The sequence below is a fragment of the Parasteatoda tepidariorum genome, chromosome 9, assembly GCF_982258835.1.
Source record: "Parasteatoda tepidariorum strain Cologne lab strain chromosome 9, Ptep-v5.0, whole genome shotgun sequence".
NCBI lineage: Eukaryota > Metazoa > Arthropoda > Arachnida > Araneae > Theridiidae > Parasteatoda > Parasteatoda tepidariorum.
This window is the reverse complement of record NC_141763.1, coordinates 1,272,497-1,299,329: the sequence shown is the minus strand read 5'-3', so window position 1 is coordinate 1,299,329 and position 26,833 is coordinate 1,272,497. Positions and strand designations below refer to the sequence as shown.

The following is a 26,833-nucleotide window of genomic DNA, read 5'->3' as shown; positions in this document are numbered from 1 at the left end:
ATATTTTAGAAAATATATGTCCCATTTTGCCCAAATTTTTAAGTAATAAAAATAATTAACATTTGAAAAAAACTATTTTTTGATAAAGGTTTTTCCTGAATGTGAATGTTTACACTACGTTCGTAATGTCGGCACAAAGAATTTCCCTTTGACAAAAAAAATTTTTTTTTTTTTTTTTAAAAAAGAAATGCATATATATATATTTTAATTGAATGCGTTGATAGTTAAAATTTGAAAACTCTTATTATTTTTCTTAACAATGAATTTCCGTCAAAGACCCGCTTTTAAGAAAATATTTAACCTATTTCTTTGTTCTGAGGGAATCTGGCAAACAGATCTTCGTTTAACCCGTTATGACGAGAAATTTTATTTTTTTTTGTTCACAATTCTTTATCTAAACGATTGGTTTCGCATAAATTTTCTATTTCAATATTAGCTTGCTTTTTAGCATAATTTTAATTTATTCCACTGTTTAAGGAAGCGAATAATGTGCATCGCCTTTTCTGAAATTTACACATTTATGAAAATAATGCCAAGTTAAATAAATTAAAAAAAAAATTGATAATTAAAAAAAAAAGTCAACTTTGAAGTTATTTTTAAAATTAAAAACTTTATTTTACCTCTGATTGAGAGGACGAATAATTTGCTTTTTTTGGTTCTGAATTTCAGACATTCGTGAAAAAAAATTGGTAATTTTAGAACAAAACAACAAAAAAAATGCAATTTAGAAGGCTATTTTTCGAAAAGAAAACTTCTTTTGAAATTTAATTCAATCGGGTAAACTGTGTCTCGCTCTTTCTGGAATTTAGACATTAAAACAGATAATGTTAAGTTTAATTAACAAATTTAATAGAGAAAAGTTTAATTTAAAATCACCATCAGTCAAAAATGGTTCTCTACTGAATGAATTACAATAAAAATAAGCTTTTCTCTTATATCTATTAGATAAACTTCATTTTAAAGTGTAAGTGTTTACAATGCTTTGATTTCGCCTTTCCATTCCAATTATTAATTCCTTAATAATTGATGTTAAACTAATTTAATAAATTAAAATAGAAAGTCTCTTGTTCCATATTATAATTTTTAAAAATTTGTGTGAAGTTTAAATTTAAAAATCATGCAGGGGGCGCGCCCGAGTTTATTTAAGCTACTGATAAGGAAACAAGTTCCCATACTAAAATGAATTAACACAAGCTACCTTATACACTTAAATAATGTTGGCAGTTTCTTAAAGCAATGGGATTTATCTGGGTTTTTAACTATCTGTGATTTAAAGTATCAAGTAATTGAAACAAAAAAAAGAATTTTAATTACAATCGGATGGAAATTTTGAGAAGGAAAAAATGATCTTGCTGTGTTCGAAGCAATAAATCAGCAAATCAGTTAAAAAAATTTTGTAACCTTGGTTTTTAGGGACATATTTAAATGAATAATTATTTCAGATGAATGACTGTTATGTGACTGCACAGCAATATTTTATAAATAATCATACTTTAATTATCATTAGTAAATGAGTAGTATAATTAAAGGAATGACTACTTTAAATGAGAATTATTTTTCTAAATTTACATATTTTAAATATTGTTAGTTTAAATTTAGTTTTTATAATAAGGAAGTAATGATATAATTAGATCAAGTTCATGTTAAATAAAATTATAAAGCCGTTTCGGAGTTTTACTTTATAGATTGATAGATGGCACCACTAGAATTTATAGAATAGGCTGTTTTAAAAATCAACTTAACTGAATTGTATATTTATTAATCGTGAATTGATGAGCAAGTTTTTACAAAATTGCTTTCATATTTGTTATTATTCTGGGTAGAAAAAAACATAGCCAATAATCCTTCAATTAATAAAAAAAACAAAAAATTTTATGCATCCATCAAGGACAAGTTATTTTGAATTTATTGTATGTTTATTTACTAATATGATTAAATATTTTTAAAAATAATTTATTAGTTTTTTTTACATGTTATGAAGTCTGTCATGATGAAATGTTTTAAATTCTCACTTTGAAAAAGTGAATTAGCGAACGTTTTTCTCCTCTCTTAAGCAATTATTTTATACTTTATTTATTTAATATAAATGCTTGTCATCTTTATTGGAAATTTTTCTCACTATAATTAATTGTATTTTAATAATCAGAATCTACTGATGTTAAATACTTAATTATGGCAAGTAAAAATAAAAAAAATAAGTTAGCTTAAAATTTTGATTGCTCTATCTATTGATTAATATAGTAACTACATAGAATGGTTGATACCGAAGACTCAATTCAAACATTTAAATGTTAGTCTAGTAAGTAACACAAAAATAAGGAAAAAAAATATGTTCCTTCACTGGAAGTTATGGATTTTTTATATATATATATTGCTGTATTTAAAACCAACCCAGAGACGATTTTGTACTTGCACTTATTACACAGTTTATATTGCTTTGCATACAAGTGAAATACTGTTTTCTTTATTTCGTTCAAGCGAATGAGAACAGACACGAATCAAAAGGGCTAACAATTCAAAATTAAATTAAAATTTATTTGAATATAAAACTTATTATTTTCGAATTGCGCTCGTGAAGAAAATGATCTATCGATTCAAATTTTATCTAACACAAATTTGGGAATCGTTATAGTATTGTATTTAAAAGACGTAGTAAACCAACAAAAACCTTCGAAAATACGAATGAAAAGCATCTTACATTAGCTATGAAATGGTATTATAGAATTTTTAAAAGTTATTATATTATTTTAAAGTACTGTGTTATTATTTTGTTGCAATAAAAATATTGAGAAATGTGATCGAAAAACTACATTGAGATTATAAGCTTCTAAAACTTCGGTGCACTACTTAATATCAGTCTTTCCCAAAAAAGTTTTTTATTACGTTCTGGAGCTATCGCAGGCAGCACATTCGATAGGGGGAAACATTTTGCGGTTGCTGGCGAGTCGGCTGCTAATTACCTAACCCTAATCGATATAATCGGTTAACAACTCACATCAAGCAAATGAAACATGTTCTTTATAAAACTGTATGGGTAAATTAAATTAGACTTTTCCAGACCGAAAAAGTTTTCTTTCCCATTATTCGAATTTGTAGTAATGATAAGACGTTGTAACAGTTTATCACCTTATGTTCAGCACAGCATTTTGTATTTGTGCTGGTAATATATATATGAATAAAAAATAAAATGAATAGATTGAGTACAAAAATGACTTTCTCCAAATTTAAAATGTATCTGCTAGGACTAGACTTGATTTTAAAATTTGTTTTGGAGGTAAAATAATGACACCAACACGAAATATTATTTTAATTATATCCACCAGTATATGAATATATACCGGTATATGAATATACCTGCATAATATAACAATAATTATTATGATCATCAGTGCATGCCATTAATAAAATACTATCTCATAATACTGTCAATATAATACTGAAATTAAATGTTCGAATCTATACATAGAGGATCAAGTTCATAATTAAGCAAATCCAATTCAAGCGATCATAAATGAAGCATTCGTTCTGTAGTAATTAATTGAATCCGTATAACGACTTCCAGTAAAGCAGTCCCATAGATCTGAGTTCCCTTGTTGTAGACACTGTAATAAAAAGTACATTATTATTACCTCTTTATAACACATTTTTTATAATTATAGAATGATAACAAAGGCCTTCGTTTCTAAGTAGTAAAGAGGAAGACGGTTCTTTTGTTTTCATAACATATTGTAAATTTATTTACCATAAATTAAACTATGCACCGAAAATAATTAAAATATTGCTTAAAATTCTCCAAAATATTTCTCTAATTTCTTTTCATTCATTTTCTGAATAAATGAAAAGAAATTATAAATCATTTAACAATCTAAAATTTTTTGCTCTAAAACGAGTCAATATTTTTTAAATAATATTTTTCTACAGAATTAAACAATTCCATCTATATCAATTTCAAACTAGATTTTTTTAAATTTATAATTTTTTGAAACTATAGATTGATTACAGAGACCTTTGTTTCTTATCAGTGAAACAAAATCAAGGTTGTTGCTTTACTGATGTCTGGACATAAAAAAAGATCTATTTAGTAGTAAACTGTTAAACACCTGCCTTAGCTATTAATGATCTCTCATAGATAGTGAAAAAGGAGGATGGGTTAAATAAAGGGTTGATTAATATTGTTTCCTTCTGATATTGCCCAAATGTTATTTTATTATAATGCATAGATGTAGATTAAATTCATTATGAAGACTTATAAATTCGAAGTTATGTTTGGAAACAGAAAAAGTGTTCGAAAAAAGATTAACCTCAAACTTCTTCATTTCTAAATTGCTATAATACATCAATAAAAGTATCCAATTTAATAAAATAATCAATGTGAAAATGCAGAAGAAAAAAAAAACATCGAAGTGATAAAAGAAAAATAAATAAAACAGCGTAATTTATATGAATGTTATAAGTTTGAAAAACAATATTTATTTCAGATAAGATTCCTTCAGTAAATGTAATTTTTAGTGAAAAATGTTCGTTGAATCAGAAAATTGTTATATAATTAGATAACATCTAGAAGTAAATAGGTCATGAGCTAAAGAAGCTTTAAATTATTTATATAATTGATATAAATGTTCAATATTAAATTTGCTCCAAAACACTCATTTGCTCCAAAACACACTCTAGTTCGTCTGCAATTGTATTTAACTTTATTCTTTTTTAATTCGCAATTAATAAATATAGAAATTATAGAAATTAGACCTCCCTGCAAGTTCTAGATTGTTTCCTTTACATGGTGGCAGAATTTTCTTCCGATAAAATGAAATAAAATAAACATTTCATTTAGATATACTATTAGATATCTCATTAGATATGATTAGATTTTGTTATTTTATGACCGTTGCTGAACAGCCGACCCAATTTTGGGTTTATTACTACTAATACTCAACTCTGTAGTCTTGTTATTTTGAACCAATCCAGAAGACGAGGTAACTCTTAGATCAGTACCTCCAGAGGAGGTACTGATCTAGCATGGAGGACTTTGTGACTCGACAGATTTAACGTGCACCGGTCACCATTTAATTCACGGGGAGTGTTCGGCCGACGGGGATAGAACCCACTCTCTCTTAGACATGGGCCCGGTGTCCTACTAGCCAGGCAATCCCAGTCCCGTTTGATTGCATTACAGGGTTGCCACAGAAAAAAATGAACAAAATAGTTGCTTCTAGTAGCCTAAAGCATGAAAATAGTCGCCTAAATAAAAGCAATTTTTTTCAATAATATGACTAAAATTTTATCAAATGACTTCATTGTAATCCATTTAGTCAAGTTGACGGCCAATACGATAATTTTTAAATTAACGTTAGTGCTCTAACACTAAATTTTTATAGAAAGAAAAATTAGTATATTTGCAGAACATTAAATAATTTTAAATGCTAGAATTAATGCATCATAGTATCGTATTAAAAATTGGATTCTTTAAAATCAGGCAGAGTTTAGTAGCAATAACCGTTGAAAAGGCGACTGAGAAACAAAATAGACTCACAATGGAATCCGTACAAATTGAGAGCATTAAAAAGTGATGACTCAAATTTGAAATTCAATATTTTTTTTTATTTTTTAGAAGAAAAAAAATTCATTATATTCAGAAGATGCCGCAGGTTGTCAACCCAATTTATGCTAAAATAAAACACTGCTAGGAGCACAGAAAAGTCTCCCAATAGTCTCCTTTTCCTGAAAATAGTTGCTTTTATAGCCTTTTCAGGCGACAAAAGTAGCCATAGTTGCCTCAGGCCGAAAATAGTTGCAAATAGTCGCATTTTAGTCACCTGTGGCATCCCTACATTATCTCATTAGATATCACTTGGCCTTAAATATAAATAATTACTAAATATGGTTTTCTCAACTATAGGTAAACATAAACAAATAATTAAAATTCATGTTTATATTATCTACAGCCTAGAAACCTAGATGTAGAGACTATAAATTAACTGAAATATTCCTTAAAAACTCTTAAGTTTTCTGGATGATTCACTTTCCTCATCATATATTCCTAAAATACATTATTTCGATTAATTGCGATGCTTTTTATTCAAAGTTAAATCATGCATAATATTTCATTATAACTACGAATATAATTATGTGATTCACATTATACAACATCTATATGAAATAAAGCTAAAATTATTGAAACTCATAATTGGTTTTTCTAAAAATAGGACACAATAATACTTTAGAATCAATAATACGAGCTATATTACAACTATTCAGTTCCTATTGCAGGTAAACAGTTGTAAATTATCATCAATCTGAAGATTTATTTAAATTCTTTTATGTCTCAATTAAGGCAGATTTTTTGACTTAAATAAAATCAAAGTGGTTGCCAATAATTGTCCGATCTCAGTTTGCGATTTTTTTTTTTTTTACTTTTAATAATTGCAGTTAATGCTTCTATGCGCCAAAAAAAAGAGGAAAAAAATAAAAGATATCCTGAATAATTTTTGCTCTAATGATCCGATTTTTACGAGCTAAGTGTCAATCTTAAAGGTTCCAGAGAAGGATTTCAAACATGTTAAGTAACTAGTTCTGGCCATTTTATTTCATAACCGTCGTTGAACAGCCGGCCAAATTGTTAGGTTTACGACTACTAATGTTCAACTACGTAGCCTTTGTAATTTTGTATCCAATCTTGAAGACAAGGGAACTGCTAGATCAAGTATTAAGAGAAATTTTGACTTCGTGAAGGACTTTTTGATGATACTAACCCACATTTGAGTTTCATGGAGAGGAGAAAAACGAGAACCTCCCACGGTTAGCCTGACTGCCAAAGGACTCCAACACATAATCCGTCTACCACTGAGGATATTTCAGGTCAGCACAGGGGTTGGTTCAAGCCGGATGCGAATTCGTAGCGACCAGATATCGTCGCATTCGAACCCGGTTCACCTCAATGAAAGGCGAACGCTCTATCCCTTCAGCCATCGCGGCTTTAGTTGTTATTATTAATTAATTTACAAAATCAGGCACAAAAACGTATTTTCTTTGAATTAACGCATCTATGATTTTTTTCATAGTTTGATTCGTGAGCCCGATGGCTCAGGGGATAGAGCGTTCGCCTTCAGATAAGGTGAACCAGGTTCGATCCCGGCGACGGCTGGTCGATATCCGGCTAGCACTGACCACTGTGCTGACGTGAAATATCCTCGTAGGTTGACGGATCATGGGCTAGAGTCCCCTTGCCGTCAGGCTAACCGTCGGAGGTTTTCGTGGTCTTCCTCTCCGTGTAAAGCAAATGAGGGTTAGTTCCTAGAAAAAGTCCTCCACGAAAGCATATTTCTCCCTATACTTAATCCAGGAGTTTCCTCGTCTTCTGGATTGGGTTCACTATTACGAGGCTACGGATTTGAACATTAGTAGTAGTAAACAAAACAATTGGGTCGGCTGTTCAACAACCGTAATGAAATAAAATATTTTAATTCGTGACCCGCAATATAGGAGTGTAGACAAAATTTCAAAAAATTGGGGAGCTAGGAAGCTACTTTTAGTGTAGTCCTAAAACAAGGGAAAGCAATTAGGAGGAGTCATTTAATAACCATAAACTAACTGTCTGATAGACAAGATAGAATTACTCAGTATTTCTCGGTTGCTGAACAAGGAAGTTGAGATAATAAAAAAAGGAAACCTTATCATTTATTGTATTGTGTTCGCTGAGATCGACAACACTTTTTTTAGTAGTTAATACAAAAATATCTCGAAGTTTCTAGGCAACAGGCAATTTTTGGACTTATTTCTGTCTAAAAAGCAAAGACTGCTTTCCTTTTAAAAAATTTTAATCGATACATAAATTTTTTATAATTTTACAAGATTTGAACACCTGAACTTTTTATGTGGCAAGTTGTATATTATGAGTATATAAACTGCTGTTTGTAGAAAATGCAACACCATGAAAGAATCATCAGAATCAAATGAAATTTAATGCAGAAACGACTTGTACTGATACAAATAAATGATGAAATTTTCAAAACAAAAGAAACAAATTAAGCGTCCGAAATCAGTATTTGGTGCAGCCACCACGCGCTGCAATAAGTGCTGCTGTACGACGTGGCATGGAGTCAAACAGATGTTGAATATCTGCTTGAGGAAGAGAATTCCATATCGCTTGTATGCGCAACCAAAGTTCGTCTTTGGAAACTGCAGGACGCGGATCACGAGTGAGACGCCGACCAACCATATCCCACACGTGCTCAATAGGCGACATATCCGGCGAATAAGCAGGCCAAGGAAGAAGTTGCATGCGTTGTGCTGAACAGAAGTCTCTAACAGTCCGCGCAACATGTGGGCGTGCATTATCCTGCTGAAAGATAGCTCCAGGGATGCCTTGAAGGAAAGGAACGACTTCGGGCTGTAGCACTTCACGGACGTATCTGTTGCTATTGAGATTACCCTCAATTCGTATCAAATTGGATCGTCCATGATACGAAATCGCACCCCAGACCATAACTCCGGGTGTTCGGCCACTATGTCGTTCAATAATACACTCAGGAAGGCAGCGTTGACCGGCATAACGTCTAACACGAACACGGCCATCATGGGTCCACAAATTGAAGCGTGATTCATCTGAAAAGACAACTTGGTGCCAATCAGCTCGCCAGTCTCTGTGCTCAAGAGCCCACTGCCGACGCAGCCGTCGATGATCCGCCGTGAGGGGAATCCTGTATAATGGCACCCTTGCACGCAATCCACGGCGCAGCAGACGACGACGAATTGACGAAGCCGACAATTGTACGCCTGTAGCAGTAGACCAATGTGCTGCCAGCTGCCTGGAGGAAGCTGTGCGATCATTCACCGCCATGCGGAGCAGGTGTCGATCATCGCGCTCTGACGTCACCTTCTGTCGTCCAGTGCCTGTTTTTCGAGTTGTTCGGTGCTCGTCGGTCCACTGCTTCCAAACTCGCATCACTGTGGAACTGTTCCGCTGCATACGAGCTGCTATTGCGCGATAGGAAAATCCTCCTTCTCGAAGGCCGATTATCCTCCTTCGTTCAAACTCCGTAAGTTGCTTGAATTTCTTATTCTTCCGTCGTGGAGGCATACTCAGGTCTCACTAAACGTTTGCCACTAACAAATAATCATAGACTATTTTCAACGTCCCGCTACAGCACTTTATTTATACGCTTTCAGCATAAATTCAGAGGGCGCTGCGCGCGCCACGCACGCGCGATGGCTCTGAAACTTTATTAATTTGCATAATATCCTATAATTGACATTTGCTGCGAATTTCATTTGATTCTGATGATTCCTTCATGGTGTTGCATTTTCTACAAACAGCAGTTTATTATAAGTTGTTTTCAACTTTTTTAAATTTTTCGTTGTACCAAATTTGCATTAGTTCTTTATATTATTTACGTAATTGTAAGGAAAATCATTAAAAAGATTCCGTAAACATGTAGAGCATCTGGAAGAGATTATAATTCACATTATTAAGGTTTTACATAATTCACGATATTTCTTTTTTCTATTATTGAAAAAATTAGTTCATTATTCATGGCATTTCAAAAGTATTGAAATATGAATGTTTAAGAATACTGTATGATTCATTTTTTTTTTAAATCGTTTTATTTTGCCAAATATGTGAGCTACGTGTCTTTTTTTGGGGGATAAAGACAATTTGCAAAGAGCATAGTAATGTTTCTATACATTCTAAAACAAATTTTCGTAAATTTTCCATAAAATTTTGCAGAGCATGTTCTTTAATTACGATCTGCTGTATTTATCATCGAATATTGCTACTATAATTTCTTTGCTTAGTTCTTTTCATTATGTGAACTTACATTATGATTCTTACATACACATATCTAATATGATAGTCTCCTTTTAAAGTTGAGTTCGTAAGGTCTTTAAGAAAGTGAATCATGGCAGCAAATGTATTTTATTACGTTTATATTCTCCACAACATTCAATTATCAATTTCAATAATTCCAAATATCTGAATATAAAATTTTGAAACTTTAATTTGAAATAAAAGATTACTTAAGATAACGTAAAAGATTACTTCAAATAACTTCTTAATTTTAATATAGATGCAATTTTTTTTAATGTTTTAAGGATCTGTTAAAATAATACAAATGTTTGCTTTAGTCAGCATAAAATTCTTATCAAAATAACGATTGAAACTCAAATGTAGTATACTAAAACAGGGTTGCCACAGAAAAAAAATTAACAAAATAGTTGCTTTTAGTAGCCTAAAGCATGAAAATAGTTGCCGAAAACTAACTATGAAAATAGTTGCCTAAATAAGAACTAAAATTCAGCAAAAATAAGACTAAAATGTTATTAAATGACTTAATTGTCATATACCATGATCCGTTTAGTCAAGTTGGTGGCAAATATGATAATTTTTTTTTTAAACGTTAGTGTTCAATCGCTAAAATTTTTATATAAAAAAAATTTGCATATCTGCAGAAAATTGAATGCTTGTAATTACTAGAATTCATTCAAAGAATACTTTTTCGTTAAAAAAAAAAAAACACTTTTTCCAAGAAATTTTCCCCTTTATCAATAATTGATTTAGCAAATTTTATATATTTATATATAGTATATTGTAAAAAGTGATTTCTCAGATTCAAAATTCATGCATTCTAATATCATATTAAAAATTGGTTTTTTTTTTTTAATCGTGCAGAATTTCATAGCAATAACCGTTGAAATGGCGATCAAGAAACGAAAGACTTACAATAGAATCTGTGCAAATTGAAAGCATTAAAAAGTGATGACTCAAATTTAATTATTCTTTAATTATTTATTTATTCAATTTTTTAATTATTTATTTATTTCTTATTAATTTTTTTATTTTCATTTTATATTTTTTATTTTTCAAGAAAAGAAATTCAGTGTGTTCAGAAGATTTTGTGGGTCGCAGGTTTTCAACCCAATTTATGCTAAAAAACATTGCTAGGAGTACAGAAAAGTCTCCTAATAGTCTCCTTTTCCTGAAAATACTTGCTTTTTTAGATTTTTCAGGCTAAAAAAGTTGCCATAGTCCCCTCATGCTGAAAATAGTTGCATTTTAGTCGCCTGTGACAACCCTGTAAAAGTATAAACTTCATTGGCCTTAAAAATATGAAAATGGTAATAAAAGTGGACATGTTTGGAGCACTCAGAAATAGAAGCTCATTCTAAAGAATCGCCGTACGTGAATGAAGAAAACCGAAGCGATTCTAAACAGAAAACGTGAAGTTGCCAGCAAAATATGAAAAGGAAAAATCACAGTACCCGAGAGTGACATAGTCAACAAAAAATTGAAAAAAAAAAAAAGAAAAAAAAAAAAAAGAAAAACGCAGTGGCCGAGAGTGGTATAACAAGGTAAAATGCATTTTGACGTGTGAGAGAAATGTTGAGAAACTACAAGGGAAATTAGCATTCGTATAAATATTCGTTGTGAGTATCAAAATGCGCTGATGTGACACGGGTGGTTAAAAATTTGGCATTATCGAAATTCAATGTATCCCCAATATTGAAAACATGTGCGGCAAAAGGTGATTTATCTCATTTTTGATAACTGTTTTATCTACTGTTTTCATTTATTTAAATTTTCAAAACGCGTCTGGTTGAGCAAGAGTTGCACTGGCATTCTCTGTTTTACTCTCGGCTAACACGGTGCTTCTCATTTTGTATTTTACTTTTACTTTCCATTGGTAAAAAAAAAAAAAAAAAAAAAAAAAAAAAAAAAAAAAAAAAAAAAACACTTTTTGTTTCAAAACAGTTTCGTTTTCCTCATTCACGTCTGGCAAGTCTTGAAAATGGGTGCCTTAATTTTAGCGAGCTAAACATTTGCTTCAAACACTGCCCAACACAGAACTGGCTAAACGTGAAAGACGTGGCTTGAATTTTGGCTCTCTGAAAATATGTCGACTTTTATTTACATCTTCATATTTTTTTAATATAACTGAAATTTTTCATTTGTTCACTTCAGAGTCTTGGCCTTATTCACTTAGTAACAAAGTATATTGAATTAAAATAAATTTTCGCGATATTAAAATAAGTTTTACGTAAGATAATCGTTTTCGCTCTTAATTTGAAAAAAATAATGACTTATAATTCATCGGAACTTTCTAAAAAAAATAAAATAGTGCAATTTACTTATTTTTTTAATTGTATTTATTCATTTATTATTATTTCTTAGTGCTACTCGGAAAAAACATTTCTTAGGAAGTTAAACAATTCCGTTTGCAGTAGAAATTTCAAAAGTCGAATGAGACAGTGTAATAACTCTTCCCATGAATCAAAGTTAAATAACCACAACGTCAATTACTTCGATCAACTTAAAAAAGAAAAGTTTAAAAATATATTTTTTACTAATCAATCTAAAAACTATTCTAGATACATATTAGGGTATATTTAAGGGCATATTTCGATAGAGTTTTATTATACATCTATTATTATATTTTATTTTACTTAAAATTACTCAAGTTATATGATTAAATGCAAGAACAGTATGATGGTTTTCACTGCTTACCCTCATTTTTCCTGCCGTCTTAACAAAATAAAGAAATAATTTTAATACATTTAATTGTTTCTATTTGTTTCAAGCAATAAATTAATTAGCCCAAACTGATGCCAATTTTAGGGATAATAAAATCAGTCACAGTTCAATTGAACATTAATGAAACATTAACATTATTGTCTCCTTTACTGCGAAATAGGAACAAATTTTATTCATAATTTATGAAAAAAAGTATATTGAAACAATTTTCTGGACATACTAAATACAGCTATAAAATAATTTAAAATCCTAAAATGTATTAATATAACTTATTTAAGTATAAAGAAAAACTTAAAGTTATGAAAAAAGAGCAATTTTTTTGAGATGATTCTAAAATTAGCATGGGGTTGGAATTCTTTTTTTTTTTTTAACAATTTTTTATTTTTAGTATTTGCTGTTAAACAAAATCAAGCCTACCGAGTATCATTTTCCTGCTATAACAATACTTTATGAATTATGCTAAAATTGAGAATTGTTTAGTTAAAAGTTGATTAAAAGCTTCTTTTAACAAATTTCTTCCTCATTATTTTTTTAAAAAGGCAACCTTCTTAAAGTTAACGGGCAAAAGTAAGTCTGAACGTCAAAAAAAAAAAAAATTGTAGCTCCGTAATTTTATATCCATTTAAAAAACAAAGTATACACACTTTGAGTTGCGCATACATGCATTTACTTTTTATTACTTAAATAGGAAACAATATAAAAAAAAACAATAATTGAAATTCCTTTTTCGAAAATATAGACTGCTGATTTAGATCGAGTAATAGATTGAGTAATTTTAAAGCAGCAGAATCTGTATAATTTTTTAATAAGGTTTAATTTTCAACTAACTGGCAATAATTCTAAGCTTTCTTTTATTAAAAACTTGATAATAATTTTTAAAAAAGTTTAATGGCTTTACTCTCGATGTTACGCATATGCAGGTTAGCTCCATCAAAAAGCCCTCCACAAAGACAAAACTTCTCCCGATACTTGATCCAGGAGTTCTCTTATCTTCTGGATTGGTTTCAAAATTTCAAAGCTACGGAGTTGTGCGTTAGTAGTCGTAAGCCTAAAAATCGGGTCGGCTGTTCACCAACGGTTATAATATAAAATAATTTAAAAACGAACGAGGGTTAAAGAAAAAGCTAAATTAAATTGCTAAAACATTATATTAGTACATTATTGGAAATATAACATACGCAGTAGTGTAGACAGGGATGAGATTGGTGCCAAAGGGCAAAAAAGCTGAATTTCCAAGTGAGTAAATTTTACGTTGTCGATAGAAAAACAGGCACCTTTACAGTAACTAATTCAAGAAAAAAAACTTACTTTTTACAAGAATCGTGATAATTGATTTTAAAATCGCGTGAATATGAATAGCGATAATGGATTTTGAAATCACGTGAATATGAATGAGAAAATACATTCTGCGTTATAGAATTTTTAAATCGCGTAAATACAAATTACGATTCATAATTTTTAGATCGCGTGAATGCGAATCCTATAACGCCTTACTTTAAAATCATGTATAAATACGAAAATCGTTGTGTGATATTATAGCCGCAGGAACAAATCACGGCATAGGCTTTTAAAAACGAGTAAATACAAATCGTGATATTAGATTTTTAAATCTCGTAAATAAGAATCGCAATGTACAATATTCAAATCGCGTGAATAAGAATCGAAATGATAGCAGATTCCGGGACTTCTAAAAGGTTTGTTTGACGCAGGGACGTCTGAATTACGAAAATACGAGCTATCTGGCAGGCGGGCAGAAGTGAGGAAAATCTTATATTCGGCGCGTAAAAGCGGAGAAAATAGCTAAAATAAGTAAAAATGCGAAAGGTTGGCTGCTATATAGTTTGAATTTTCTGCTTATCTTTGAAAATCAGAAATAAATATAATTATTTTATTTCTATGGCTGAATTCTCTGAAAAAGCGGAATATTTATTTTTTTTTAAAAGTTTAACTTTTGGATAATCAGAGTTTTTGATAAAAAGGCTGAAATTCGAGAGACGAAGGTGAAAAAAGCGGAAATCAGCTAAAAAACGGAAAAATCTCACCCCTGTGTAGAGAATAATACTTTGAAAATTAAGAATATAATTAAATAGTTAGTAAAATAGTTAGCTGCAAAAACACGCACGGGCAGGTAATTAAGAGATTATGTTTCATAATTTTTTTTAAAGAAATTGTTTAAAATTAGTGAATCAGAGTACTTATCGCTAGTACTTGGAAATCCGATTATAAGAACGGAAGTCATTTAGGGAGATATCTTTTTTTTCGTACTTAAACACTGCGTATGAATCATAAATATAATATATTCCTTGATAAAAATTTGCATAGCAAGAGTTACTTTTAGTTTATGAATACACTAATGATATACCACACTAATACTTTCTTTACATTCAATTAATATTTTCGAAAAATATAATTTATAGTTTTTCGTTGATTAATACTGTTCTTAAATCTCCGTCTAGAGAATTTTTATTACCTAAGAGTCCCATAGCCAGAAAAAAAATATACAATTCGAAAACAGGGAAGGGAAGGCCGAAAGGATCAATTTATTTTTATTTCAAAAAAGCAATGTTTATTTTTTATTATATTTTGTACTAACTTGTACAAAATAATTTTTCAAATAGCATGCGTACAAAAAACATGCTTATTTTAATCTAATTTCTTTTATACATAATATTAATAGTTTGATTTTGTTTTTAAAGTGTTAAGTGGAAACGGAAATAATTTGAAAAGTATTTTTTCTTAATATTTCGTTTGAAAATTATTAAACTGGATAATAAAATTTGTTTCTAATAAAGTGATTAGAATTTCATAAATAACCTAGGAAATATTAAAACATTTTATTCAATTTAAAGATGGTTAAAGCTTGAAAATAAAATTCTTACCAGAAAAGTGGTGTAATACACAAATTCTTCTCTTTCATAGAGCTATAGAGGCTGCAGTTAATCCTGTAAAATACAAAAAAAAAAAAAAAAAAAAAAAAAAAAAAAAAAAAGAATATTCAAAATTTCAAATATCACATTAAAATAAAAATTAATCAGGGCACTGTTAAAAACAACTTATTGAATATGTCACATGTGGCTAACTGTAAAACTACTACTTTTGTAGCAACTACATAGTAACTACTTTTGTTGCAACCACATAGCTAAGCTACAACAGCGCCACCATATACAAGGCAGTAGATGCTCATACATCGAACTGAATGGACACTTATTTCTCCTTTTTTTAATTAATTAAATTTATGTTTGTTTGGCCGCGTGCTATATATGTACTAATAAAAATATTTGGCACAAAGCTTTTTCCCTTATTTTAAACCCCCCGAGATCTAGCTAGGGCCACACTTTTAAGTTTACTAAAGCTAAGCGTAAAGTAATTAAAAGTATTTAAAGAAAAAAGTACACAAAATACTCTAGCTCAAAATATCATTTACAATTCAAAATAAAATTAAATTATTTGAATTAAACAATAGCATACAAATCTAAAATCTACAAGCAAAATAATTTAATTTTGCAATCAAACAAGATTAACTGAAAATTTTAACAATATATTCAGACTACAACTAAAGTAATTCTTCAGTAAAACATAATTGACAGAACTAATAATTGGTGTCAAATATTAATTGTAGTAATATTTAATTAAACATCATAAAAATGTATATATATATTTTTTTCATCTACAAACATAAGTTTAGAAAACTTTCAACCTATAAAGTAAGAGGAAACCAAATTCCGAAAGTTAAGCAATTCAATTCTACCTTTAAATGACGTTAAATAAAACTGTGTACAATTCGGAATACCAATGTAATTCTAAAGTAAAAATAATTTAAAAATCAGATTAAAATTTATTTTGAAAAAATATAAATAACAAATTTTGAAACTTAAACAAAAATACGATAACAATAGATGGAAATAATAATAGTTCTATTAATGTAAACTGCTTACAGTGATTTGGGAAAAAGGGATATCACCCTAAATAATTTTTGTTTTAATGAATGCTTTAAATAAGCTAAATAATTAGTATATCTATTTCTAAAATATGTCATTAGACACCAAAGTGTGTTTTCTCTAAGTAAAAATATGACAGATTTGGATTTTTAATTTTCAAAACACGAAGTAAAGGGTAGTCTAAATTTGACACTGAAAAATAGTGGAAAGGATAAATTGTAAACACATGAAGCACAAATTATTTATTATATTATTTAATTGGCAAAATAAAATGAGATTTAGTAAATTAAAGAAAAAAACGTAGAAAAAATAATTATTAATAAGTAATAATTATTTTAAAAACGAGTGAAAAATATGTCAAAAAAATTTAAATATATAATCTTGTAAATCAAGAAATAAAATTTTATAGAAACTAAACAGTTTATAAAGATAAATTAATATTAATAGAAACTTATATTAATGGAGACTAATATTAATGTACACTAATATTAATGGAAACTAATATTAAATGTTTTAACAAGTAAGCTAAATTTAATACATAAATTTATGAAATAAAAAAAAAAGAGTTGCTAATACGTAGAATACAGAAACTTAAATATATTATTTAAATTCAATTAAATCGAACTCTGAAAATTACACAAGTAAACATACTAAAAAACTAAAATGTAAATAAAGTAATACTATAAAGTAATAATATAAACTTATGTGAAGTGCACTAATACTTAGATTAAATTTATATATAAGTAATGTAAGAAAAAACTTTCACATGCAAAAAAAAACATTAACATATTATTCATAAATGAAAAAAATGCTGTAAATGCATAACATACAAAAATGAAGGTATGCGAGTATTACCATTCATTAAACAATATAGATCAAATTCTACAATTTACAATATATATATATATATATATATATATATATATATATATATATATATATATATATATATATATATATATATATATATATATATATATATATATATATATATATATATATATATATATATATATATATATATATATATATATATATATATATATATATATATATACAAAATAAAATTAATTAAACAGTAAAAAGGAGAAAAGTATTAATTTATGCTTAAACTTTTAAACTATAAATTTATGCTTAAACTTTATAAAAAAAATGCAATTTACAAATAAAAACATTGATTGATAATAACTTATACTAAAATAAAAGTAATTAATTATAAAAAAACGAAGTTAACAAATTAAAGTCTAATATAAAAATATATATTATCAGGGTGGCCACTCAAATCAGGTTTCAAATTTCCCTGATTTTTCAAGGTTTTCCAGTAAAAATCTTAGCATTTCCAGGTCAGCGTGTTTTTCTTTTACCTCATAAAGTAAAGGTGGATGTACAAGAAAAGAGCATATATTATGAAGTATTTTATTTATAATGTTATTTTTAATGAATCATCTTGAAAAGATGTGGAGAAAATATAGTTAGCTAGTAGAATACTTTGCTTTTAATGAATAAAAAAATATTTCAAAGTGTTGAGTAGTTTAAGTACAAACTGTACCAAATAGCAAATACAGAGTAACCCAAAAAAAAACCATGGATAAGTATTGTTTAATATATTTTCCTTAATCAAAAGCAAATAATTCCAGCTGATTATGCACTAATAAATTTTTATATATATTTACATTTCAACATAGAACCATTTTATACTATATTTTATCCAAACAGTGTTCTTAATAAAATTCATTGATATAATTTTCTTTAAACCAATACCTAAAGTCAAATGTTTAAATAATGTTGTTTGTTTTGAATTAGCATTATTATTGTAGGAGATATTCAGTATTCAAAAAGGCAAAACTGTCAAATTTCTTGTTGCATATTCCATAGAAAAAAAACTAGATAAAATTCTTTAAATTACATTATTTTTTTTCTTATTAGAAATTAGAATATCTAAAGAATTTGCTAACGACATGGTTTCTTAGCTTAGATTAGTTAATTGTTTTTACAACAGGGCAATTCCAGAGTGCTGGACGTAAAAAATTAACATAAATTTTTCAGAACTATCTAATAAAACATAGGTTTATAATCATCAAATTTTTATATTAAATATTTAGTACATCATAACCTATCAAAATTGTCTTCTATTTATAATGACTGAAAATTACTTTAATCTTAATACTATAAACATTATTTTACAATTTATTAGCTTCATTGAATTTAAATTGTCTTCTATTTATTGTTGGAATGTGTTTCATAACATCTTGTGAAAAAAGTTTGTCGAAAAATCACTCCTTTTAATTTTAACTGTGCAACATATATTAACAACAATGTAAATAAAACTCATATCTAAGCAATATTACCTTAAATTTAGTAATTTTAAAAATCCTAGAATAAAAAAAACAGTTGCTGAATATTTTTCATTTTTTAAAAAAATATCAGAAAAAGATGCAAAAAGTTTCATTATTTTTATGCACAATAAAAAGAACTATTGAAAAAATTGTCACTGTATATTAAAAAGGAAAAAGAAAAACAATTTTTTACAACAATGACGATTTTTATACATAATTATCTTGTCTACATAATTATAAAAGTCTATCTTGAGAATTTTTTTTGTATATCGTAATTTGAAATGATTCTATACATTTGTTCAAGATAACATGTATTTTAACAATTCATTTCAATTACTATTGTTTCCATTTTTTTGAATTCTTTTAAAAAAAAGTTACACTTTGATTGAGATTCACTAATCAAGGTAAAAAATTTCAAATGATGTAATCATTTAACAGCCTATAACTTATTGATAACTGATATTTATAAATTAAAGTCATTATTTCTAAATCTTTAATTTGTTACCTTGAAAAGGATACCTTCTTTACTTAATATTAAGTTTAAAAGTTTGGTCAACTGGTTGCGCAACTTAAAACCTGTACCTGTACAGTGCAGAAGAACGAAAAAAAGTTTAATTTTTCTTCTTTCTAATAAACAAATATAAATAAATTAATTCCATATTCTAAGTTTTTACATCATTAAACATGTTTTCCATACATTCCTTGGTTTTTCAGAGTAAAAGAAGAAACAGTTTTGGAAATATTATCTCTGGAATATAAGCAACATTTACAAACTTTCAACATTGTGATTAACACACAATTCTAATTTTGAATCAAAAATAAAATATTTAACAACAAAACAGTCAAATTTAATGTAAACATCTAGTTGGTTCATAAAAGAAATAAAATATGTTATAAAAAGTTAAAATGAAATCCAGAAAATTAGCATCAATGAAACAATTTTAGTGTTAGTGATTCAAGAAAATGAGTGACTAGTTGGCTTTGCTGAGGAAAAATAATTTATTGGATAAGAGAACAAAAGCTTTCAGAAAAAGAATGCAAGAAAAAATCTATTATTAAGTTATAAAAAATTATTTTTTGGAGAATTTTATACAGTAAAAAATACTAAAACATTTTTAATAATTTTGTTAAAAACAAAAAATACCCTCAAAGCAATGGAACAAACTTGAACAATAAATGAAATAAGCCCACAGACTAGAAGATAAAATAAATAAATAAATAAATAATTTTAAAAACAGAAGCAAATATCCTAACTAAAGAGCTAAATATCTTCCACCTCCTCCACAATTTTTGTCTTTCCTAAACTGCATAGTCCCATAACCTCCAAAGAGGTCAAAGGTTTCTCCATTCATTTAGCAACCATGGGTGAGTTTAATATGGCATTCTAGTTCAGCAAGGTAATAATGGAGAGAATTTTAATGCAAGCAAAGTATTGCCAAGTTGATGATATTTCAACTGTTTCACGACAAATTTCTGTCTAAATAAAGTGGATATAACGGATGGTAAAATAATTTAAATTAAGAAAAAAATCCCAGCTTTTCCTTAAAATTCCCTGATTTTTTTCAAGTTTTCGTCCAAATTTCCCACCCTGACTTTTCCAGGTTTTTTTCCAGTGTAAAAAAATTCCCTGATAATTCCAAGTGGGTGGCGACCCTGATAAAAACTATTTGGGGAAACAGGAGTTAGTTACACATTCTCTAGCTTTTAATTTTTTTTATTTCATTAAAAAATTATCAATAAATTTTGAATATTTTTTTCCCTACAAGACAATCTCTGCACACCATTCATGATTTTAAAAAAAAGTAATAAAAAAATAATGAAATTTTTTTTACGAAAAAGCCTTTAAGTGTGGGTGAATGTACTCCAACGGTGGGGTACTTTTAGCAATTTTAGGTATATACATAGTTGCCAACTTAGATAGAAAAAAATCCAGTAGATTTTACAAAATATAACTGTTTAAACAACATGCATTGTGACTCAGAGACAATTTTTAAAAAAAAAAAAATACAATTTAAAAAACGCAAACATACAGATAAGGTTTTAGATATTTTCTGTTTTTTCATATGAATAGTAAATAGTTTTTTGTGGTGTTTCTTTTAGGAAAGTTCAAATTGAAAAAAAGGGTTATTTTTTTTATTAAGAGCATTTTATATTTAGATATTCGATTAGATAAGAAAAATTAAAAATTCTTTTACCAAAAAAAGAATTATAATAGCCAATACTGCAAGTTACATATCTAAATTTAACTGGTGTTTTGTGAAACTTAATTGTAGAAATAAATAAGGGCATTCCTATATTCTTGGAAAAAGTGAAAATTCTATTATCAATTTCTTTTTTAGAATTATTAATTTTGAGAAAAGTATTATTGTTTTCACATTCTTTACACATTAACTAATTAAAAGAAATTTCTGCAAATCAAGCAATAATTATTAGAGACCTTATCAACAACACAAATAATAACCCTGGTTTTTCATACTATTGTTCAAAAAATTCAATTTGAAATTATACAATACATAAAGAATGACATACATGAGAAATCTTAAATCTATACTATTAATAAAGTTAAGGTCACCCGTGACAATGTGCATAAAATAATTATCAACAACTCAAATAAATATCTTTTAAATTATTTAAATTTTTATAATAGAAATTATAATTACAAATTCTTTTCTTTAAAATTTTACAATATCTAAAACAAACAGAAACTCTGATCTTCTCTTTAATTGGGAAATATTCAGAAAGTTTATTAACAGTCATAGAAGGTAGTAAACCCCTTTCAAAATCTTTACCAAAAAAATAAATAACACCAAATTCTTTTTTAATTTTTGAAACATTTAATAAATCAAAATTGTTGATAGCAAGCTTAAATTTAATAAGATCTAAAGCAATATATTTAAATTCAGGGGTAGAAAATTTAATTGTTCTTTAATCATTCTTTTTAACACTGAACTTTTAATACTAAAAATAAAACTCCTAATCTTTTGAATGTTAAATTCATTGACATCCAATAAAAACAAAATTTTGAAAAGTACCAAATTAAATTTATTTTTAATTTTGCCTTTACGTTTACCCCATTTCATACTGATCATTTTATATTGTGATTCTATTAGACTTTAATCATCTGTCATAATGAAAATAGTAACAATTTCCTTAGGGTATTCATCTCAAATGAGTCAGGACTTAAATGAGTAGTAAAAACTTGAATTCTAATTAACTAACTTATTAACTTTGATGTGATCCTGTAGCAGAATTTTCCGAACTATCAAAGACAAAACTCTCTTGCACTAATATCTTTTTGCAAGATATTTTAATAATAACAAGCGTATATGTTAGTAAAATAAAATAACAAAAGCACTGGGTTTACAAAAATCTGTCTCTCTATATTTTTAAATTGAACATTTTTATTCTAATATTATGAGTGATATTCTCGCATTTTGTTGGGGGGGGGGGATAAAGAAACAGCTTAAAAGATAATTTGATTCTAGAAATGATGTTTTTTCTTTCATTTTTTGAAAGAACACCATAATTTTTAAAAAACATGATAAAAACATTTTCTATTTTTTATAAAATGTGACTGTGAGAGGGGATTTTGTTACAAATTCAGATATTCGGAACACCATGAAATGGGGGGGGGGTAAATTTCATTTCAAAAATTAGATTTTACAGCTACTTAAATCCATGGCTTTTCATGATTTTTTAAAAAAAAAAAATAGTTAAAATCATGACATTTCATCACAAATTTGGTTCAGTACCGAAACTCATGACTTTCCAGGTGGGCAGATACCCTGTATATCGTTAAACTAAATTAATATCTAAAGATGATTTTAAAATAAGAAATCTAATGAAACCCTGAAAATTATGTCGTATGTGTGTAAAAGCCATAAAAAATGTAAAAAATTGCTTCTAACTTTAATGCTTTTACTATATGAACCAATATGACTATAACAACCAATATCAAAAATCTTTAAAAAAAATCCTAATATTTAGCAGCTATGCAACACAAAAGGACAGCAAAAGTTAAAAAATAATAAAAATTTAGAGCAAAATATTGCACAATATGCAATTCAAAAAGTAGGGAATTTTAAGTTTTTTTTTTTTTTAAATTCAGTAAAAGATAATAAAACTTGAATACCTAAATATTAATTTACATATATTGCTGCTGGTTAACATTTCCCATTTGTAATAGACATCAAACATACTTGAATATAAATTTATTATAATACAATTAAATTTAAAAGTTTGAATAAAATTAAGAATTTTATTCATTTTTAGATAATTGCTACTCATTTTTAATAAGTTACAATGAATAGATGTAAAAATATTTCAAGGGAAAAGCTAAATATTAGAATTAATTTGAAAATAGAAAATATTCATTTATGTATGTATGTACAATATAGTATTTCCCAGATCATAAAAATTTAAAATAGACAGAAGAAACTTTAATTGAAATCAAGAGAAACTGATATAAATATATTTAAAAACTCACAACATTCTCCAGACTTTCGATCAACAATGGCAACATGTCTAGTTTCTTTAATAAGACGTTCTCTGGTATCTTCAGCATGGTCCACAATGTCATCAATTATTTCTAAAACATCATAATGTTTTATATTAAAACAAAATAATTTAAATTATTAAATTCTTTTCAAATTTTTGAAAAGTTAACTAAAATATTTTTCAAATTATACCCAAATTTAATTTCATGCAAAAAAAGATACACACGACTTAGTTTGTCTTTTGTAATCAAGAAAAACTGATACAATAACAGGGTGGCCACTCAAATCAGATTTCAAATTTCCCTGATTTTTCCAGGTTTTCCAGATAAAAATCTTAAAATTTCCAGGTTTTTGTTTCTTTTTTCTTATAAAATATAGGATGTGTACAAGAAAAGTGTCCATATTATAAAATATTTTATTCAAAATGCTATTTTTTTAACATATCATCTTGAAAAAAATAATTTATTTTGACAATTTGGCAAGATTTTTTATTTATTTTTTAATGTTTTGGTACAAAATTTTGAATCAAAAATCATATATTGACAAACATAAGAATAAAATTAAATATTAATATATAGTTGGCTCCTAAAAAAACCTTTTTTTAAAGTTAGAATATGTTATAAAATGTTAAAACGAAATAGAAAAAATTAGCATTAATGCAACAATTGTAATGATTTGTCAACAAACATTGCTGTTAGCGATTGTAAAAAAATGTGTGATTGGTTGGTTTGCTGAGAAAAAATAATTCACAGATTTCTTTGAATGGGAGTAGAAAAGCCTTCTGAAAAAAAGTGCGACATAAAATCTTTTATTATTAAATTATAACCAACTAATTTTTGGAGAATTTTATAAAGTTAAAAATACAAAAACATTTTGTCAAAATAGAAACAAAAATTACCACCAAAGCATCGGAACAAACTTGAGCCATAAATGGATTCAGACCATGAAAGAATTTAAAAACAGAAGCTAATGTCCTAATCCCTTTTTCCACCTGAATCTTTCCTAAATTGCACAGTCCCATAGCCGTCAAAGATATCTACATTCGTTTAGCAACCATGGGAGAATTTTATGTGGCATTCTAGTTTAAAAGAGCTGTAATGGAGCAAATTTTGATGCAAGCAAAGTATCGCTAAGTTGATGATATTTCAACTGTTTGGAGATACATTTCTGTTTAAAAAAATGGGTATAATGGATGAAATAATTTAAATTAAGAAAATTAGCAAATAATTTAAATTAGTGAAATTAAAAAAATTACCAAAGAAAAAAATTCCAGCTTTTCTTTAAAATTCCCTGATTTTTTCCAGGCTTTAATCCAAATTTCCCTGATATTTCCAGGTTTTTTCCAGTATAAAAAAATTCCCTGATAATTCCAGGTTTTCAAGGTTTTCCAGGTGGGTGGCCACCCTGATTATTTATACAGCTACAGATAAAATCTGTAGACAGAATAATGTACGAAAAAATCAAAAATCAATATATGTTACAAAAGCAAAACACAGATTAAAGTGAAACTTTTGCATAAAAGAAATCACGAAAAAACTTGAAAAAGCATTAAACACAAAAAGAATTCTGTAAATAACTCAAAAAAGTGTATTAAAATAACTCGACAACAAATTAATTAACAGATATTACAGTTTTGAAATAATATTAAAATGCAAAAAGATATTATCTTAGGGCATGAAATATAAAAACAAAAATAATAAAGTATGGATTAAGTAATAGAAAATCAGAATTTCGTAAATCACATCAAAAAATTTACTTGGAAGCTAAAAATAAATGAACACAAAAACTAATATTAATGTTTTATACTTAAAATGTACTTATACTAAACTGAAACTCATAGAAAAATTAATGTAAATAAAACTTTAAAAATCATTAAAAAAAATTACTAAACAAAAAAAGTAAATTAAGAAAAAACTAGTACTATCGTAACCCAAAACTATTTTAAAAATTAAGGTAAGAAAAAACTTTTAAAAATCTTAAAATATAAAAAGGTGAAATAGTTTTAATGTGGCAAAAGAACGTGTCATTCTGTAAATGAAAAAAAAGTTTTCCAGAAAGAACAAATGTCCCTATTTGTAAAAAAAATTTCACATTACTATGAAAAATAAGAACGTATGTAAGTTTTAAGAAGCTTTTGAGTGATCACAAAAAATAAGGGCCTCCAATAAAAAAAAGTAAGAGTTGAGACCAATATTAGAAATAGCATCAAAAGAGTATTCCAAATACAAAAAAAAGAGCTTTTACACATATTAAATTTAATTATAAAACAAATACAAAGCAAAAGACTTATTAAAAATTATTTATTTACCTCAACAGATCTTCTTAAACTTAGAGCTCTTCTCCAAGGATGCAGATTTCTGTAAAAAGAATTTTTATAAATGAAAAAATTATATTACTCTTACCTACAATATAATATCATAATACAAAATGGGATAAATATATAAGGTAAGGTAAATATGTAAAATAAATCAAATTTTTAAAGAAATTCTGCTAATATAGACCTCCCTGCAAGTTCTAGATTGTTTCCTTTACATGGCAGAATTTTCTCCCGATAAAATGAAATAAAATAGACATTTCATTTAGATATACTATTAGATATCTCATTAGATATGATTAGATTTTGTTCTATTTTATGACCGTTGTTGAACAGCCGACCCAATTTTGGGTTTATGACTACTAATACTCAACTCTGTAGTCTTGTTATTTTGTTCCCAATCCAGAAGACGAGGAAACTCTTAGATCAGTACCTCCAGAGGAGGTACTGATCTAGCATGGAGGACATTGTGACTCGACAGATTTAACGTGCACCGGTCATCATTTAATTCACGGGGAGTGTTCGGCCGACGGGGATCGAACCCACTCTCTCTTAGACATGGGCCCGGTGCCCTACTAACCAGGCTATCCCAGTCCCGATATCATTTGATTGCATTACAGGGTTGCCACAGAAAAAAATGAACAAAATAGTTGCTTCTAGTAGCCTAAAGCATGAAAATAGTCGAAGAAAAAATAAGGGAAAGCAATTAGGAGGAGTAATTTAATAACCATAAACTAACTGTCTGATAGACAAGATAGAATTACTTAGTATTTCCCGGTTGCTGAACAAGGAAGTTGAGATAATAAAAAAAAAGAAACATGATTAAAAACATGATTTAAAAATCATATATCGCTATTCGTACTTACGCGTTTTAAAAATCGTACGTTTTGATTCTTCTCGCAATTTAAAAATCACACATCGTGATTCGCTAAAAATCACGTTCCCTATTGACATTAACGAGATTTAAAAATCATCCATCGCGATTCGTATTCATGAGATTTAAAATCGCATATCCCGATTTGTATTTTGGCGTTTAAAAAAATCATTCGCTGTTACACTTCTCGAAATTCAAAAATCATACATCACGATTCGCATTCACACGATTTAAATACCACATTGCGATTCATATTCACGCATTTTGAAAATCAGACCTTGTGAGTCTTCTCGCAATTTAAAATATCAATTTCGATTTGTATTCACGCGATTTAAAAATCACGACATCG

The 26,833-nt window shown here is 27.8% G+C and overlaps 1 long non-coding RNA gene across 3 annotated transcripts in view; it reads right to left on the bottom strand.

The window, feature by feature from the left end:
- Nucleotides 1-3,290: 3,290 nt before the first annotated feature.
- The window catches only part of LOC147803230 (uncharacterized), a 29,773-nt gene continuing 6,230 nt past the window's right edge, over nt 3,291-26,833 (bottom strand). The window contains exons 2-5 of one of the 3 annotated variants that reach the window (XR_015428922.1): nt 25,605-25,653; nt 23,287-23,388; nt 15,406-15,468; nt 3,291-3,602 (exon numbers count right to left, since the gene is read on the bottom strand). This is a non-coding gene — a long non-coding RNA (uncharacterized LOC147803230). Of the gene's footprint in view, nt 3,603-15,405; nt 15,469-23,286; nt 25,070-25,604; nt 25,654-26,833 lie in introns of those variants that run through there. The other 2 variants (XR_015428920.1, XR_015428921.1) reach the window with 2 other exon arrangements.